Genomic DNA, 14,124 nt, shown 5'->3' on the forward strand with positions numbered 1-14,124 from the left:
AGAATCCAAGAAACAGAATGAGATTTACTAAAACCAATAGAAGGTTTCTTAAAAAACTGCAAAAAAGTTACAGACTTACTAGAAGGGGAACAGTATGTTACGCTTCCCAGTGTGTCATGTGCATAAATTTATTGCCCGACTACCTCGACAAAAAAATATTAGAAATTAATACTGACCAAAACAATGACGAAAAATTCAATTTGAAAAACCCTTTTGTATTAGCGAGAAACGAGAATTGCTGCCAATAATAAAAAGAAGAAAAACTGCTTATCTGGGTCATATATCTCGAAATTCCAAGTAGTAGTTCCTAAAGCTTATCATGGAAGGGAAGATAGAAGGAAAACGGGGCATCGGAAGAAAAAAATACTCATGGCTTAAAAACATAAGGGATTGGACAAACCTCGATGCAAATGCACTCTTTAGAGCCACACAAGAGTATGCCAGAATTGTCGCCAACATCCATTAATTGGATAGAGCATCATAAGAAGAATATTAGCGAGAAATCTGATTATCAATACTACAATAAAACAAATTATGTGTACAGTATTTCTTGTCACGCTGTCCCGCGTGAAACCCTCATGTATTACAGGAAGATTTCCTGTTGGATACGAATTAAGCCATCTATTATTTAAATAAGTCGGAATCTTGATTATGATTAGGTATATACCGTCTGTATGCAATTTTGTATTATCTTTTGTTACTTTTAATTTTTTTCTATTGTAATTTAAAAAATATGTTTAAAGATGCCATACGATAAATACATAAATACTCTAAAGTTTCTGCTCAACGTTAGGGCTTTTGAGGCCGCCATACGTTATCAAATGTATTCCTAAAATCACCTTCCGAGTGTCTTTTTCTTTCTGAATTTGTGTTGAGAACGACGTATTAGAATGTAATCAAACACTTGATTAATTTACAAAAAAAAAATAACCGATTATCCAAATTTTTGATTAAATTTAGTGAGTTTAGTTAAAAATTAAATGTATAAAAACTTCTATTAAAAAGTAATAATTGTAGTGGTAAATGTTATGTGCCGTTTTAAGCCCCTGTCCTGCCGTTCCTTGAGAAGGCCTAAGGTCCATCGCCCATCCTTAAGACCACCCTGTAACGTCTCTACTACGCAAGACAACATTCAAACCGTCTGTAGTATAGATTGGACAGGGCGTTTGTTGTACGCTCCAACCGATCTCAGTGGCCTGCCTGGGTATCCAAAACATTCGATAAACTCTAGCGAGGTACATCTCAAATACCATCGGCTAAAGATCGTCAATTTTTTCGAAATAATTACCGTAACAACTGTCAAATTTCATAACATTGAATGAGAAAGTGATTGTGGAGTGTTTGTGCTTGAGGTTGTTTATTGTTTTGGGTTTTAAGTTTGATATTTTTGCTGTGATTTGGATTTTCTTTTGACGGAGAACTGCTTTGAAGGTAAGTTGCCTTTTTGAGTTCTTGCCTTTCTTGATTCTTGTGTACTCGAACCTGTATTGATATTTGCAAATATTTCTGATACAAAACTTGCACTTAAACATGTTCAAGGTATTTTAAAATTATGTTTAAGTACTTTTGATTGACCACTGACATTTAATGTTAAAATAAAGATAATATATTATTTTTTTAACTATTATATATGTTATTCCATTATTCAAAATGATGCGTTAAGTGAAAAATTTTGTATTTTGTTTCGTAAAATTGACAAAAGCTAGCAAATATTATCATTTCCACATCTTTTCTAGTTAAGAAATTGTTCTTCGGTTATTTATAAGATATCTAACTATAAATATTTTTATTATTAATTTACTAAGATACTTAAAAACAGCATCGTAATTTGTTGTGTAATAATAGTAGATAAAGCGAAATTTTTTTATATTTTCCAAGAGCTTTTACATGCAAAGTTTAAAAGATTCAATACTTGATTTTAACTATGAATGACCTTATCCAATACCGATCAATTATCTATTTCTTACCCAATACCGAACAAAAATAATGTAGATTTATCCCATTAAAAAAATTTAACAAATTATTTTGTTTATCATTTGGAAATAAAATTCTATAGTTTAATTTTATCTCTCCTACACCCAAATATTAGGCAATTTAAAGTAGAAAACCTTAAAATAATTATGTTAGTATTTTAAAGGTGCGTTTCTGGTACCACTTTATTGGAGCATAGTTCATTTGATTTCATCTGAAAATCTTGTCTATCTAAGAATCTTGTTTACTTTTTCAGAAAAATAATGATATGCGATTGACCACACAATCCGTTCTATGACAAACTTCGAATACAGTACATATAACATAAAATGGAATTGACCAGACTTTCAAAGGGTTTAAACCAAAATTGTATGCTTCAGTGGTTGATAACATGAGTTTACTTTGCCATAAAGAGATAGAAAAATGTAAATAGATAAGCAGAAATATTATTACATACTTAAATAAATATGTCAAATGACCCGTATAGTCCAGTCGTTAGAGTTGACCCATAAAAATCATACGAACAAGCTGAATTTTGCACAGAATATTAATTTTGGGACCTTAAAAAAGATGCAAAAAAGTTTACCACTTTTACCCCCGGGCTTCCCCCTAAAACCCCCCTGCGAGGGGGGTAAGAACACAAAAAAATCGATTTACCAAGAATCTGTACACCGTAGAAAAAAATGTTTTAAATAAAAAATGTAGCTGAGATAATTTTAAACAAAAATGTTTATAAACATTTTTTATGTAGAGTGAACTGTTCTCTTAGAAACAACGTTTGAAGCGACCGTCGATTATGCATGTCAGTCACGCGCGCGAAATCAATGGTCAATAAAATTTGTATCAGCTCGACGGTAAAAATTCGATATCTTTTGATTCAAGTAGCCTATTGACAAAAATCAAGATGCGTTTTAAAGGTATATAAAGAGTTTATTTTTTATCTTATGTTTAATCATTTTTTATGATTCTCGTGAGATTAATAAAATTGATCACTTTCATTGACCAGTTGTAGTAAGATTTCCATTTTTAGAGATCAATCTTTAAAACCTATGACATGAAGTTCTAATTTTGGGTTGTGGTAACAAATATAAGGCATTTGAAATATGATTAAAAAACTCAGAATTTAATGTTTTACATTACAAACGATCACACGTCACGGGAAATGCATATAAGAAGAAGGTTTTGTATGTAGTTTATTGCAGAAGTTTTGTTCATTTGAACTACTAGTGTAATTAAAAAAAAAGTTTTAAATGTTTTAGTTCATTTGTTGTGTGAAAGTTTAAATACAGCATTTTTTAAGCATATTTTAAACATACAAAGTCATACAAAGTTTTTAAGGATAGGCTCTAGTAATCAAAACTTCATACTGGCTAGTCAATAAAAGGGATATCTGAGTTTATTTGCGGCAAAATACAAAAACTACATACGAAAGCTGAACTCTTTACCCTTAAAATAAATCTTGATTTTTGCCGATAGGTCACTTGAATCAATAGATATCGAATTTTTACTGTCGAGCTGATACAAATTTTATTGACCATTGATTTCGCGAGCGTAACTGACATGCAAAATCGACGGTCGCTTCAAACGTTGTTTCTATAGTCTAGGCGGGATCTGTTTTGGATTGGACATTTTCCATAGGAAGCTATTTTTTTGCCGAAATCCCTTCAGGATGTGCCCAATATCGATAATCACGATATGCGCCAGTCGCAAACCCTGTGCTAAATTTTTTATTTAACAAAATCTAAAAACAATTGAAAATTTCTCATTTTTTTGCTCCTATTTTCGTTTATAATTCGGAAAATATTGATCCTAGAGAAAAAATTATAAGAAGTTAAAAGTTTCGTTATTCAATTTTACACAATATTTCGTGAGCTAGAAATTGAAAATTTAATGTTTATTGTTGAAAACATAGCAATAATTGGAAAAAAAAGTACAAAAAAATGAAGTTAATCCTTTAAATGTTTTCGACTTTCTAAACTTGACTAGAAATCTCCATATTCCGCCTAGAAAAACCTTTTAATATGTTTAAAACGTGTGATAAATTTTGTTAAGATCGGTCGAATAGGTTTTTGCATAATAATTTTGCAATCCAGCCTACTGGAAAAAAATCGCAAATTTTCAAATTTATATATTAGGCTTATAAACCAATTGAATAACTTTACGAGCTTTAAACATATAAATTTCAAAATGTATACACTTAAAGAACATGAAAAGACGCTTCTTTAAAAAAAAAGATACATTCGGCTTACTGGTTGCCGAGATATTGAAGGTCAAAGTTGGCATACATTTGCCGTGTAACTATAAGTGATAGAGGGCTCATTTTTAAACAAATATCCTCGTCTTGTCAAGTACTTTAAATATGAAAAGTTTTACGTAATGCGCTTCATGCCAACATCCATAAAAAAGACAAATAAAAAACCGTTTTCGCGTAAACTGTCGCTCGGAATGCATGAGAGGTGGTGGTGGGGGACATTCACTCGAAATGTGAATCGCCGAGTTCAAAATCATAGCGCGCGCTAAAAATTGCATTATCTTGGCTTCTTGTTAACCAATTTTGCTCTTTTTTTTTAATCGATGTCTCGGACGACAAGGATTTCAAATATCATATTTTCAAATAACATTTTTAATTGAAAATTGGGAAATTTGCAATAAACAATTGTATGTTAAACAAGTAATTGCATTTTTTCTTCATGCATTTTTTTTAGTAAACAAATATGTATTTATAATTTGTTAATAAATAATTTAAATTGTTAAAACAAGGGCGAACGAAAAAAAAAAAAAAATTTTTCATAAATAAACTTTATTTTGACTTAATCTTCAATAATTTTTTTTAAAGTCTTTTTCTTTTTTTGGAAGGATATGTTTAAAGCTCGTAAAGTTATTCAATTTGTTTATAAACCTAAAAAAGGGTTAAAAACTTTTAAAAAATTTCTAGGCTCTCCTAGTGAACCGATTTGAATTTTACAAAAAGCGTTTGAAAGTTTGAGCCTTCCTTTATATGCAAAAAAATTTGCAACTATCTGAGAGCCTTTTTAGGGCCTACTATAAATTTGAAAATTTGCGATTTTTTTCCAGTAGGCTGGATTGCAAAATTATTATGCAAAAACCTATCCGACCGATCTTAACAAAATTTAGCACACGTTTTAAACATATTAAAAAGTTTTTCTAGGCGGAATATGGAGCTTGTAAGTCAAGTTTAGAAAGTCAAAAACATTTAAAGGATTAACTTAATTTTTTGTACTTTTTTTTTTTCAATTATTGCTATTTTTTCAACAATAAACATTAAATTTTCAATTTCTAGCTAACGAAATATTATGTAAAATTGAATAACGAAACTTTTAACTTCTTATAATTTTTTCTCTAGGATCAATATTTTCCGAATTATAAACGAAAATAGGAGCAAAAAAATAAGAAATTTTCAATTGTTTTCAGATTTTGTTAAATAAAAAATTTAGCACAGGGTTTGCGACTGGCGCATATCGTGATTATCGATATTGGGCACATCCTGAAGGGATTTCGGCAAAAAAATAACTTCCTATGGAAAATGTCCATTATGGTCTGAATTTCTACAGATCCCGCCTAGTCTACTAAGAGGACGGTTAATTCTACACAAAACATTGCATCTTTTTTTGGGCCCCAAAATTAATATGCTCAGCAAAATTCAGCTTGTTCCTATGATTTCTAGAGGTTCAGTGGCATTTTCGTCTCTGACGACTGGAGTAGTATACATTTCTGAATTATCGAACTGTAGGAATGTTGCAATTTTCTTTGGCGGTCTTTGGCTTTGGCAAAAGAAATGAATTCCACACAGTGGCGGATTCTGGACATTTGCCTTGGTACGGGAACTTCCAACTTGGTGGGGGACTTTCAATGAAACACCAACCAAAAGATATAAAAAAAAGAGAAACCCAAACTTCAGAAAAAGACATAAATAATAGATTTTCTTTAATTTTGGGAGGGGTGGACACACCGGTGTGTCCGCCCTGATTCCACAAGGCTAAACCGTACACTTGCGATGTCTATTTTTTCTAAATAAAGTTACCGGATCAACATTATCTGATGTCTATGCCAAAAATTTACTCTTATACGTTTTTGAGTAGGGACTTAAATTGTCTACAGATATATTAACAAATTCATTGTTCTATAAGTACCGGTAATTTCAATTCAAAATGCCAGTTTAATTGTTAAAAAATGTTTGCGATTTTTTAGCTTAATAACCAACCAGTTCTTCTTTTTGATAAATTTTATTCTTGTCTTCTTTCAGTACTCTGTCCAATTATCGGACGTTGGCGATCATATTGGCAATAATAACTTTGTTTACGGCGGCTCTAAATAAATTAGCGGTGGTCTCTTGATACCATTCTCGGAGATTTCGGAGCCAGGATGTTCTTCTTCGGCCTGGGTCTTTCCTTCCGGGCGATCTTACCCTGTATTATGAGGTGTAGAAGGTTATACCTCTCTGGATGTCTCATTACATGATCGAAATATTGTAAACTTTCGAATTTTTATTGTTTTTGTTATTTCTGTGGTCTTTTTCATTCGATGTAAAACTTTTTCATTTCTTATTCGATCAACCCAACTTATCCGCAATACTCGTCAATAAATCTACATCTCAAAGGCCTCCAATTTTTTCATTAATGTCTGTAAGGGTCCAGCTCTCTTTACTAAGGGTAAGTCTTTAACGTAATATCTCTATTAATTAGAATTTTCTATAGTTTATAGAAGGCGGCTCTGGCTTTTCAATGCGTATTCTTATTTCTTTATTTATATCGCAGTTATCGTTAACGTTTGCGCCCAAATATTGTGGACTCTCTCTAACTCTATTCCATACGCTCTATATATATATATATATATATATATATATATATATATATATATATATATATATATATACAGTATACTCCCTTTATAACGAACACGGTTATTACGAGGTTTCGCTTATAACGAGGTACATTAGATGTCCCGTGAAATTTCTATTGAACTATAACCCTTTATAGCGAGGTAAATTTGCTTATAACGAGAGAAAATAAGATTGCAAAACGTGTTTTTTACGTTTTGGCCCGGCCGTAGCTATAAATAAATACCCTTTTTAACTGCGGGCCGCCCGCAATAAACTTACAATTTATGATTCTTAGTCGGAAATGTAAAATTTATGATTCACAAGTGTCATTCTATTGGGTTGACCATTCACACCTAATAATATGGGTCCTAATAGACAAGATGTGGAAAGTGTTTTAAAGGTTGTCAGAAATGTTATCCAAGGACAAAACTCAAATGAAGAAGCATAAAACTGTTTCACATCTTTAGAAAATATGATAGATAGACTACTGAACAATTTAAAGCAGTCAAAAATGACAAAATAACTTTATACGCTTTATACATATTTACAGAATACAGATTTTTTGTTTCAACATTTATCATTGACAGTAAAAGTAAACAACTCTTTTTTGTTTTAATGCATTTCATGACAATAAAAGTAAACAACTTTGTTTTAAAAACGCCATTCAAACAATATTTATTAGCATCTTATATTGCTCCGAATGGCTTCACTATAGAAAGTTAATGTTTTAGAAAACTACATATTCATATGTATGCACAATATTATTGTTGTTGGATATAACGAGATCCGCTTATAACGAGGTTATTAGTCTGCCATTTCAGTTCTCGTTATAGAGGGAGTCTACTGTATATAGTGGCAATGCTTTGTCTATCGAATAAAACACCCTGTATATACTCGTCCGGATGCCAGTGAACTTGGAACTAAATAAATTATTTATAAAACCATCAATTAAACGAAAGAGGAATAACTTTACTTAAATGGTCTAGTTCTTGTGATAACCGTAACTGAATTATGTAAAATTGAGTGACCGGACGTGAATGAAATTGGAAGAAAATGGGAAGTAGAAAAACGGCACAAGTTGTAACATAAATTCTATATTTTCTAAAAAGGAAAAGACAGTTAAGATTTGATTTCTCGTACAGCGCGCCTGCGCATCCGCTTATACGTATTTCGGGCTAATAGGCCTCATCAGAACGGCTTTCGCAGTCGCTCTGAACGTGAAATTAATCTTTTCTGTCTTAGAAAGCAACTCTAACATGGCTTCGTATAGACGCAAATAGCGACATCTGATAATAAAATCCGTAAACTAATTTTCGAAACCAAATTCTATTCTTTCTATATTTTCTATTTTGGTTTGGTGTCTTGTCAAAAATTAAATGTCTCCTTGACCATGTAATCATATAATATTACTACAGGGACGCTAACTGCATGCTAAACCATAAGCAGGAAGTGATTACTTTCTTAAACTTGAATAAAATGGACGTTCTGCTTATTTCAGAAATCCACTTAACCGATCTAACTACGTTTAATATTATGCTCTATGCCACATACAGCATATCTCACTCCGATGGTACAGCTCATGGTAGCTCGACGGTAATTATCCGCAGCTTCATATCACATCATGAATTTTCGAAATATGCAACAGAACAAATACAAGAAGCAATCGTTTAAGTTAATACAACGCCATGGTATTTTAACATATCTGCAATCTACAGCTCACCTCGTCATGCAATCTCCACAGGTGAATACAAAGCCTTCTTCCAATTACTTGGCAGTAAATTCGTAGCTGAGGGAGACTGGAATGCGAAACATACACACTTTGGTTTAAGACTCACAACAACAAAAGGTCTTAATCTTTTAAAAGCAATGACCGACAACAACTATGATTGCCACACCAACGGAATCCCTAAGTACTTGCCGTGTGACCTTAGAAAAATTCCAGATGTACTGGACAATGAGTGTCCAGAAACAACTGTCTAATAGAATCTAGCTATGATCTCGCATCGGATCATACACCGGTTATTATGAGCCTGAATAGAACAGTAATAAACAACCCACCTCCTCCTCGACTCACGTCAAAAAACACTAACGTGCAGATTGTCAATCCTACCTAAAAGAAAACATTTATCTTAATCTGCGGATTAAATCTCCACATCACATAAATAGGCACAGCAGCTCAATACTTTACCAAACTTGTGCAAAACGTGGCATAAATCTACACCACGAACTAAACACAAATCAACACATACCGCAAATGTTTCCTCTGCACATTCGCCAACTCATTGCTGAAAAACGTCGTGCCAGAAGAACCTGGCAAAGATTTAGAAACAACATAGATCGACATATATTCAGTAGACTATGTAGGCAACTTGGAGTAGCCATTAAAGCTGCAAACAACGAAACCTTCGAACATTATTACCAACCTTACAGCAAATGAGCAGACGTTACACAACTATCCCTTCAATCTGTAAACCAAATTGCAAATGGGCCTGTTTCATCAAAGAAAAAGCCGACGTCTTTGCTAAGCATCCTCTAAACGTATTTCAAACAGAGCCATCAGTCCCTGATGAAGAAGTTGAAGAGCTACTTAGCGCAGCATATCAAATTTTCCTCCCGATAAAAGTCAAGAAAGAAATAAACAGACTTCACTCACCAAAGGCCACAGGTTGATTTGATCTCGGCACAAGTACTAAAACATCTTCCTCGCAACACCATTAATATGCTAACAGCAAGCTAGATATCTCACAAGCGTGTAACAAAGTCTGGTACAGAGACCTACCATCTAGTAACTATTTCCTCCTACTCAAATCTTTGGTATCAAATAGATATTTCTCTTTAAAATTCAATGACAAACAATCCAATCTCTGTTCTATCAATTCCGGAGTTCCGCAGGGTAGTGCCGCTGCTTTTCTCACTCTACACAGCCGATATACCAGTCCGAGTGTGGTTGAAAGTCCTTTTTTATTGCATTCAGACTGACCTTTTATTTACACAACTTTTCTATTGGCTCCTTTTCTCTTCCGACTGTGCTCTGACCATCTACTGCTCGTATTCTTGGATGCTTCACACGCCCCTGTTCTCATCAGCTGGTGTCTCTCACACACACACACTAACGCCGTTACAGTTTTTCCAAAACATCTCCTGGATAAAAACCTAGTCCATAGGAACACACTTTCTTAATAATTGAAAGGATTTTCACTTCACCGATTAGCACTACATATATGCTACACCTGTTTTCCTTACTACAGGATGTAAATTCCGCTTTGAACTGCTACCATTCCTTTGGATTGTTCCACAGACACATCAAACACTATACACAATTTTTATTTACAAGCAACTCTGCTCACTTTTACTGCAGGCTACGGAGCAACAAAACAACCAGCTTCTTCAGAACGTCAGTACACAGTAAAATCTCCTCCGGCATCGCAAAATCGGCTTGGCATCGTTTCTCTCTACCTTTCGCTTTTACCAATCAGATTCTAGCACCATACAATTATGTACCTTAAACACCTCAAATTCCAACCAATCACATTCAATACTTTCTCAGTAAACAAACTAGCTGTCGTCATGACCTTATATCATTTGATATTCCGAATTTCATGAATAATTCCTTTCTTCTTGTTTACAAGTCTCCATGTAACAATAAAACTAAACATCAAGACTATTATCTACCCTCATCTTTTACTAAAAGCTTTCTCCTTACTTTCAAAATTCTGTGTACAAAAGATTTCCATTTTGTATTCAAAAAATTCCTATACCTGTGCCTTTGACATAATTGTTTATTGAAAACCGACTATTGCTATCATATCGATATCTATCTGCTTTATCATAGCTTAGAAAAACCATTAAAATTTTCCTAGTTATTTATTAAATCGAGTTTATTGGTCGATGAAATTAAATTTACATTTTGATATTTTTCTTTAACTATTTTAGACCAATTCAAACCACAACAATATCACCACAACAATATATATATATATATATATATATATATATATATATATATATATATATATATATATATAAAAGAAAGTTAAATTATTAAATTATATCCACAAATGTGCACAAACATGTAAACATTTATTGTAATATGTGTAGTGCTGTATGCTGTAGATAGACGATGATTACTCTGAAATTTACTATATATGGCGCCATTTCCCTAATAAAACCTAGAAACCACACCGAAATGGATACTTAAAGGACATTACATGATTACATCATAACTGGCTGAACGATTAGGTTAAAAAATATTCACAAACACAAATATCCGAGTAATGAGACCTAATGTTTCCCACAATTTGCTTTCTTTGTTTCTAAATTGCTCAAATTAAATATAACATCCGTGTATAATTAACATGCTTTTTTAGTCAGACAAAAGATCCATTTCCCACTGAAGACGAAAGTGAAACAAAAACATTGCAATCAGGTTAACATTGCTGTCATTTTTGCAAAAACATATGAACATATTACGAGAAGAGATAGATAAAAAGAAATATTTACTATCAAAAAAGCTTGTAAACTGATTGCTACTCCCTAGAGTTAGAATCTGAGGTGGGTAAAAAAATAAGCATTTAAAACTGGATAAAATTAACTACAACAAACAAACGTCTCAAAGGATTATGTAGCATATTTATTGCCAAAGTTCCATATAATCAAAAAGTTTAAAATGGTCACTTACTAGTTGTTTTCTAGTTTTAGTTTAGTTCACTAGAACTAGTTTATTTTCAAGTAAATGAGCGAAAATAACCTGTCAGTGCTAACCTTTCTAATTAAATATAACAAGGGTTTGTATCTCTTAAGTCTTCTAATTTACCATCTTTTGTCCAGTAGGTTTACCACACTAGAATTATTAGGATAAACTTCTAACCGCTCTAAATACCTAGAACTACACTTTTTTTATTTCTTCGCGTACAAAACTCACGATGTATGACTTCGTTAGGGACCTAGTACGGTGCATTAACAATCTGCCTCAGGACATTTGATTGGAAGCCCTGCAGGAATATTGAATTCGCTTGCACACACCCACAGTTAAATGCCATAGGTCCAGACGGGATTTAGAATTACTTTATACACTAATAGTTTAAAATAGGTAAAAAGAAAGATAGAAAAGAATGATTTGAGGTCAGATCTTCTTCCAAGTAGCCAGTAAAATTGTCTTAATTTTAATCCAAGTTGTTTTCGTTTATCGAAGATGTGGTTTCTCCAAGTAAGTCGCCTATCAAGATGAATTCCGAGGTATTTTGCACTATTGGATTGTGGTATAGCGTGATTATTTAAGTGTTCAGGCGGGCATGCCAGACGTTTAGTTATTAAAGTTACGTGGTTTGATTTAATTTCATTAACCCTGATTCGTCATTTTCTTAACCACATCTAAATGGTGGTTAAGTGGTATTGTAAACTTCTAGATGATTCCATCTATGATTTCCTTAACCACATCTAAATGGTGGTTAAGCAGTGTTGTAACCTTCTAGATGTTTCCAATAGATGCTTTTAGGATGACGGTGTCTTCTTCAACAAATGTTGCTAAGGAGCACTGATCAGAAGAAGGTTGGTCATTCCTTTATAATTGGTAAATGAGTGGACCAAGCACACTACCTAAAGGTACGCCGAAGTTCATAGATCTCAGTGCTGTTATTACTGTAACGTCTTTTATCCGGAAATGTCTGTCTATTATGTAGGATTTGAGTATCCTACAGTACTCAGATGGTAGTTGCTGTTTAATTTTGTACAGCAAACCTGTATGTCAAGCTTTATGTCTAAGATTGTGTGATGGCTAAGAAGACTGCTTTTCCTTCAGATCCTGGTGTATGATATTAACAAAGCTGTTTACTTGATTAATTAAGCAATCCTCTCCTAGGAAAGAACTTAATTCCTTTACTGTTAATTTCCCAAAAATTTTAGCAGGAATTGATAACAAACTAATGTGTCCATATGAAGTTACGTGTTCTAAGGGTTTGCTCCTTTTGAAGGAAGATGCAGGAAAATATCAACGTTGTAGATTTTTGTTAACAAGATGAGTGCATGTTGGCGTAATTGACACAAGACAAAAAATGCAGTAATCAGCTCATAGCCAGCAACTTTCTTTTTATTAGTATTGAGTATTGCCTCAACAATTTCGGTTTTTCTAAAATATTTGATAGGCGGACATATCTAGTATGAACAGTTCAAATATTTATGAATATTTTCCTCTTCTTCTGGTTGTAACTCAGAGCAAAATGGAGTAGTTTTCAGGTGTTGGGTTTATATATTTGTCTTTTCGTCAACAGTGCGTATTTAATGTCTGTCTGTTACTCGTTTTGAAAATAGTTATATGTTTTTGTGGGCATAACAATTTTCTGGTAGCCTTCCAAAGATTGTAATCTGTGGCTTCTAGTGGTATTAACTCGCTCAGATGTTTTGCAGTTGATGGAATTTTTAGGGATACTTAGCATTTTTTTTAGCTTTTTAGCTGCTTTGTTAAATGCAGTTTTGTTGATCGGCGCTCAATTGTTTTGTCATGTCTTTCTAAGTTTTCTCTTTTCTCCAATTTTTGTTTAATGGCGTAAAGAGGTCTAGGTAAATAAATTATTTCAGAAAACACGGTGAGTAATACTAGCGAGTGATTGGAGTTTAAGTCGAAGCGTGATTTTGTTGTTAGGTGATTATCTGCTATACATTTGGTTTTACTGACTTAGTGAGTAACGATTAAAAAAATGATTTATAAAAAATACAGCTGTAGAAAACTAAAATCAATTTTGTAACCAACGGGAAAGTGTCCTCTTAATTACGTACATTTTCAAACTAGTAAAAATTTAGCACATTTTCTAAATAATATCATGTTTACTGTGGAATGACATTGTTTACCAAAATTATGTGAATTTTAAGTATTGTTGTTGTGGGATTTTGTTGTTAAAGACATTTAAGTTAATATAATGTACTGTTAATATAAAATGTCGTACTCAGTTGAAGAGAAAGTAGAAAAAATAAAGATGTTTGATTCAATAACAAATGGCACGAGCACTCATCATAAGTGGCTCGAAATCCGTTGTGGATCTTGGCTTGCTCACAAAGAAGTCGCCACTCCTGTCGGTTCTTGGCAACTTCCCTCCATCTTCTGACCCTTAGAATCTGTAGGTCTTCTTCCACATCATCAATCCATCTCCTTCGTGGTCGTCCTCTGCTTCTTGTACCATCTGGTTTTGAAAATGTTAATCTCTTCGTGTATTCGTGATCTGACATCCTAGCAATGTGTCCAGCTCATCTCTCTTCACTTTAACGAATTTCACAATATCTGGATCGGTGTATAACAGTTGTATCTTCGACGCCATAGCCAA

At 33.1% G+C, this 14,124-nt stretch overlaps 1 protein-coding gene across 6 annotated transcripts in view; it reads left to right on the top strand.

The window, feature by feature from the left end:
• Positions 1 to 1,158: 1,158 nt before the first annotated feature.
• The window catches only part of tutl (immunoglobulin superfamily member turtle), a 500,395-nt gene continuing 487,429 nt past the window's right edge, over positions 1,159 to 14,124 (top strand). For all 6 annotated transcript variants that reach the window (XM_072537593.1, XM_072537564.1, XM_072537584.1 and 3 more), the window contains exon 1: positions 1,159 to 1,431. The gene's annotated coding sequence lies outside the window, so the exon portion shown is untranslated. The remainder of the gene's footprint in view (positions 1,432 to 14,124) is intronic.

Source organism: Diabrotica undecimpunctata, chromosome 1 (genome assembly GCF_040954645.1).
Source record: "Diabrotica undecimpunctata isolate CICGRU chromosome 1, icDiaUnde3, whole genome shotgun sequence".
NCBI classification, from domain to species: Eukaryota; Metazoa; Arthropoda; class Insecta; order Coleoptera; family Chrysomelidae; genus Diabrotica; species Diabrotica undecimpunctata.